Source organism: Rutilus rutilus (genome assembly GCF_951802725.1).
Source record: "Rutilus rutilus genome assembly, chromosome: 17".
NCBI lineage: Eukaryota > Metazoa > Chordata > Actinopteri > Cypriniformes > Leuciscidae > Rutilus > Rutilus rutilus.
Window position 1 is genome coordinate 11,637,542 of NC_140230.1, and position 6,755 is coordinate 11,644,296.

Sequence of the window (6,755 nt, forward strand, 5' to 3'; positions counted from 1 at the left end):
ATAAATACCGCTCGCAGGCAGCTATTATCTGATTTTTCATCATCGAAGCAACCAGAGCGTGTGCATGCACGGCAAGATACGCAGTACTCGTTCCCTCTTCTAGAGAGAACCGAGGTTACGTTAGTAACCGAGTATGTTCTCTTACGAGAGGTCTCTCGTACTGCGTAAGATATCTTACGCTAGGGGACCCAATGCAAAACGCCGTGCATGCTGAGATCTGACACCAAAGACCCAAGGGCGAAAGCCCGGGGTTCATATAGTGCACAATCACCCAGGGAACTCACAGGGAGTCCGGGAAGAGGGAGGGGCAAAGCCGCACTCTTCCACATATGGCAGCGTCGCTTAGACGCGAATTTCATCATACAGACAGGGCGGGGTACGGCCTGAACTGATGGGGAAATGTGGGTCTTACACAGTTTGCCCAGGCACATCTTGTGCTACTGCTTTTCACTGTCGATCATCGAGCTGTGCTCAGTAGACGCAGCATTCTGAGTTGATAGCATCAGGTCAGATAATACTGGTTAACTAGACCGACAGCAGCCTGGCCTGCAAGGCAGGAACCTCTAGGTTGTAAAACCTTATAAATGTAAACGGGGAGGCCCAGCCCGCCGCCGTACAAATATCTTGCAAGGCAATCCCACTCGACCAGGCCCACGAAGAGGCCATGCCTCTCGTGGAGTGCGCTCTGACACCCAACGGGCACTGCATGCCCTTGGAGGCGTATGCTAGCGCTATAGCATCAACTATCCATCTGGATAGGCTCTGTTTCAACGCGGCTAGTCCCTTAGAACGCCCGCTGAACGAAACAAAGAGCTGCTCTGTCTGTCTGAAAACAGACGAGCGAGACACATAGGCTCGTAATGCCTTGACTGGGCAAAGGAGGCCCGCGTCTCTTTCCTCATCAGGGACCGGTAGGGCTGACAGGGAGATGACCTGCGCCCTAAACGGTGTGTTGAGGAATTTTGGAACATAACCGTGCTTAGGTTTGAGTATAACTTTTGAGTCATTAGGCCCAAATTCCATGCACGTCGCGCTCACAGAGAGCGCGTGTAAGTCCCCTATGCGCTCCACTGAAGCGAGAGCCAGCAGAAACACAGTCTTGAAAGACAGATGTTTCAGATCAATCGTCTGTAAAGGCTCGAATGGTCCACCTTTCATGGCTTCCAGTACCGTAGAAAGGTCCCATACGGGGACTGAGGGAGGTCTGGGAGGATTCAGTCTTCTCTAAGGAAGCGGATGACTAAATCGTTCCTTCCTATTGACTGACCAAGCGTTGTTCTTGAGAACGCTGCTATAGCCGCCACATAAACTTTGAGCGTGGAAGGGGTCCTGCCCTTATCCAACAGCTCTTGTAGGAAGGAAAGCACCTCCGTCACTCCACAGTCTGTGGGTGACACGCCACGGGCTGTGCACCAGCCCGAAAACACTGACCATTTCGAGGAGTAGAGCCGTCTCGTAGACGGAGCTCTAGCCTGCGTGATCGTGTTTAATACTCCCTTAGGGAGTTCAACATGTACCCGTTGATGGCCCAGACATGAAGGGACCACAACTCTGGGTGAGGATGCCAGATCGAGCCGTGGGCCTGAGAGAGGAGGTCGCTAGCTGCATCACAACTGGGAACCAAGGTTGGTTTTCCCAGAACGGTGCTACAAGCAGTACTGAGCATCCTTCTTCCCTGATCCGCTCTATCACCTGAGGCAGGAGAGAGACGGGGGGAAAAGCATAGAGCGGGCGGCGGGGCCATACATGAGCCAGCCCTGCTCTTGGAGAAAAATTCCGGACAGTGAGCGTTTTCTTGAGACGCGAACAGGTCTACTTCCGCTCTGCCGAATTTCTTCCACAGCAGTTGGACTGTCTGTGGGTGTAGAGACCATTCGCCTGCCGGAACATTGTTCCTGGACAGTCTGTCTGGTCCTATGTTTAGGAGCCCTGGCACGTGCGCTACTCTCAGCGAGCGCAGGTTGCGCTGAGCCCATACCAGGAGGCGTTCTGCTAGCCTGTACAGGTTCCTGGACCTGAGGCCGCCCTGGCGATTTATGTAGGACACCACAGACATGTTGTCCGAGCGGACCAGGACGTGGCGTCCTTTTATTTGGGGACAAAAACGCGTCAGCGCGTTGTCTACTGCCAGCATTTCGAGGCAGTTTATGTGCAGGAGCTTCTCCCGTTCTGACCACTGGCTGAAGAATGGTCTGCCCTCGAGCAGCCCGAGGTGGATGCGTCCGTGGACACCACTCTCTCGAGGAAGTCCCCAGGCTTACACCTGATTGGTACCAGTCGTCCGCTTTCCAAGGTTTCAGAGCTGTGACGCACTTCTGATTGACCTTGAGGCGAAGCAGACCGGATGCCCACGCTTGGCGTGGGACTCGCGCTTTCAGCCAGAACTGCAGCGGGCGCATGCGGAGCAGGCCCAGCTGGAGCACTGATGATGCTGAGGCCATGAGACCCAGCATCTTCTGAAATTTCTTGAGCGGGACAGACGTGCCGCAGCGGAACGAGTTCGCTGTACGCTGAATGTCTACCGCACGCTGTGGTGATAGTCACGCTATCATGGACAGCGAGTCCAACTCTGTGCCCAGGAAAGATATAGTCTGACTGGGGGACAGAGAGCTCTTCGCCCAATTGACACTGAGACCCAAATTCTCGAGGTGATCGAGTAAAATGGTCGTGTGCTCTATGAGCACTGAGCGAGATTGCGCTAGAATCAGCCAATCGTCCAAATAGTTCAGTACTCGCACGCCCCTCATTCTGAGGGGTGCGAGCGCCGCATCCATGCACTTCGTAAATGTACGGGGTGCCAGGGATAAACCGAACGGCAGGACTGTGTACTGATATGCCTGGCCCTCGAAGGCGAATCTCAAATATCGCCTGTGACGTGACGCTATCTGTATTTGAAAATACGCGTCTTTCAGATCTATTGACACGAACCAATCTCCTTGGCGAATCTGCGCGAGGATTTTTCTGGTCGTGAGCATCCTGAACTGTCGCTTCACAAGCACTCTGTTCAGTTGCCTTAGATCTAGTATGGGTCTGAGACCCCCGTCTTTTTTCGGCACCAGGAAGTATCTGCTGTATAGCCCTCCTTCGCTCTGAACTTGAGAGAGAAGCTCTATAGCCCCTTTGTTCAATAGTTTCGCCACCTCGGCTCGAAGTAAATGTGCTACTTCTGCTTTTACCGTGGTCTCGACGCGCGCCATATAGCGGCGAGGGCGTCGGCGAAACTGTAGCGAATAGCCTCTTTTTATAATGTCCAGCACCCACTTCGAAACCCCGGGCAGCTTTGCCCATGCGTCTGCATGAATAGCTAGGGGTTGAATACGAAGCGCGCTCCATTCGCTCAGCGATGGAGAGACTTCGGTGTGCTGTAACACAAGCGTCGCGCTCGTGACATTTGAGGCATGGGGCGCGCTGATAACAGCGGGCAGATTGCCCGCGCTCGACTCCTCTGCGGCAGTCAACCGCGAGGGGGAGGGCTGGGCGAGTCCCATAGGAACTGTCATGTCTATGTGTGGATGTGGGCGCGGGACAGCGGGCACATTTATCACACCGAAAGCATTGATCGCTTGAGTGAAGCGAATGCACGCTGGTTTCGTTTTTACAGAAACCGTGAGACATGCATAACGTGGTGTTTGTGGGCACTGGGTAGTGGGCACATTTACCACATTTGAAGCGCAACCGATCTGAGTCGATTTTATGTGCGCGGGCCCTGTGTGACAGGCTGTGCTTGTGTGTAGAGATGGGCACTGGGCAGTGGGCATTCTTACTACACATGAGACACCATCGGCCGTGGCCGGGACACCAGAAAATACACTCTTTTGGGGATTTATCTGGGTAGCCGTGAAAACGGCATTTGTGTGCAGGCAAGCGGGTGACAGAACTGGCTTGTTGGCTGCAGAAAACACTGGAACAGTCACATTTGCTGGAACTGGACGAGCGAATAACTTTGGTGGGAGTCCGGCCGCAGCGGTACTCGAACACCGTCGTTTTCCTAGGCGTGCTAGGACGACTTCGGGGCCTCGGGCTTTACCACAATCCTAGGCCGCGGGCCACGCGTGGCGGGGTGGCGGCTGGATGAGCGGGAGCGCGGTCTCGCGCTCCGGGCCTGGCGCCGCTGCGAAGTGGCGGCAGTGGACGGCGGCTGGGGCTGTGAGCTCTGTGCAGACGGTTTCGCACGGCCTGCTGCAGAGCTGGAGCGCTTCGGGAGGAAGTGCTTCATAGCCTGTGACGCTTTCTGTACCTCAGCGAATCTCTCCGCAAAATCCTTGACGGAGGATCCAAAGAGGCCAGCGGGAGAAAGCGGGGCGTCGAGGAACGCGGTGCGCTCGGACTCGGCCATTTCTGAGAGCGTCACCCACAGGTGTCTCTCGGTCACGGTGAGAGAGGCCATACTCCGTCCAATGGCCTGTGCTGCGGACTTAGTGGCACGGAGAGCGAGGTCCGTGGTGCTTCTTAGGTCCGGCACGCAGATCGCGTCAGGTCCTTTCTCATCCAGCTTACGGAGGAGATCGGCCTGGAAGATCTGCAACGTGGCCATGGTGTGCAGCGCTGACGCGGCTTGCCCGGCGGCGGAGAAAGCGCGGCGGAGCATGCTTGACGTCGTGCGGCAAGCTTTAGAGGGCAGGGCCAGCTTAGCGCGCCGTCCAGCGGAGGGCGGACATAAGTGGGCCGCTATCGCCTCTTCGACCGGCGGCAGCGAAAGGTATCCCCTGTTCTTGGCATCGTCTACTGCAGAGAATGCCAAAGAAACAGCAGGACGCACTCTAGCTGAATAGGGGGCGTTCCAGGACTTAGCGACTTCTTCGTGTAGCTCAGGAAGAAAGGGCGCTGGTCTGGACGCAGGCGAAGCGCGCTCCCCAGGCAGGAAAAAGCCATCCAGCCGGTTGTGAGCGGGCTGCTCGGGCGAAGACCACTCGAGGCCGAGGCTCGCCGCCTGAAGCAGGCGGGCAAACCGGCGAGCTTTGGCGGCTGGGGGAAGGTTCCGGGACCCGCTGGGCACGGCGCTTCTTACGGCGCGACACCGCGGCGGGCGGGGGAGCAGTCTCGGTGAAGAAAGCCAGGCGAGTCCTCAGAGTCGCCATGGGCATAAGCTCGCAGTGAGGGCAGCCGCCATCAGCGAGCGCGAGAGCTGCATGTTCCTCACCCAGGCAGGAAACGCAGATAACATGGCGGTCCCCGTCGCTGAGTGTGGCTCTGCACGAGCCGCAGGAAGACATCTTGAAAAAGACGCTGCTCTTTTAGAATGTGTGTCGCGGCGGCGACACACACACACACTGAGTACAGAGAATAAAAGGATATAAGCGCCGGAAAGCGCAGCAGGAAGGCAAGGAAGGCGGCGCGGCCAGCGACTTCAGTGACTCGTCCCACTGAAGGTGCTCTCTCTCGACGGCGCGGCTTCTTCTCCAGCTCCAGCGATGCGTGTGCTTCGCTTGAAGGATGAAAAATCAGATAATAGCTGCCTGCAAGCGGTATTTATAGGCCTAGACCACGCCCGTTTCGGCAGGATGTGGCGGGCGCGAAGCACCCTCATTGGGTCTGGCGTCACGCCAGGCCTCGCTCGAAGGCTGCTGCAGTTGCCGCAGAACAGCCAATAGGCGCTCGAGCTGCCTCGCCTATGTCTGTATGCTGCCGCAACGCGTTTTGCATTATTACAAAATTAAGGATAATTTTTGGCTTCAATATCTCGCGGAAAAAGGATTTTCCCCTAGCGTAAGATATCTTACGCAGTACGAGAGACCTCTCGTAAGAGAACTGGGCACCATTAGTTCTCGAAATTTTACAGTAATATTTCCCCACTATGCTCTTTTTGCCAAGAGGAGGTAGAATCTATTTTACACTTATTCTACTTCTGTTCTTATACTAAACAATTTTGGCTTCAAATTTCAGCTTCCATATTTCTTGCATTTTTTGCATTTTTTGCTTATGATTTACAGTTATTATTGTCTTCACAACAAAAAATCCCCTCCAATAAAAAAGCTTCGAAAACATCCTGTATTATAGAACAAGTTTTATATAAATTGTAAAAATATTTTATTTACTGTTATTATTTACTTTCATTTTCTCTGTATCCCCACATGTTCATGTTCATTGTTTTGTATTATTTCCATTGTACTGATTTATACTGTAATGCAATAAAAAAATTAAAAAAAACAAACATTAGTTATCGGGGAACCACCCTGGTGGCTAGTTCCTAGAACTAAGTTCCTAGAACTTTCCGGTGCGAACGCCCCTAAAGAACAAATTAAGGGGCTGTCATCATCAGCCCATGCCCACAGTCTCTTTTCCAGAAATCGGTCTGCAAAAATGGGTTCGATTCTGGCCTCATTTGTATGGTTTCTCAGTCTGTTTTCATCCCTCCCTAATATTATTTTTGCCAAAGAGAAAAATGATGCAGTTCTTAAAGTCCTAAAAGATCAGTTTCCATTTTGTTTCAGCCATTGCACAAATTTGTCTCGACAGTATCTGAACGCAGAAGCTCGGTCTTCTCCAGATCTTCTGAGTATTCCTCGACACAAATTGCATAGCGCAAACTTGTTCCTCCAGAGAGTAGTTTTCATTCTGAGTAGCTTATATTTTTCCCCTTTTTACTCTATGTATCGAGTTTATCTTGAAAGTTGTCTTTGTTCTGTTTTTTTACACTTTTGCTTGACAATAATAATGTTAAGTATGAGAATGCAGAACTTGACGCTGTTGCTAAGATGTTCTTCCCTGTGCATGTATATTGCTTATATTTTAGATTTGCAAATGATACAGAAAAT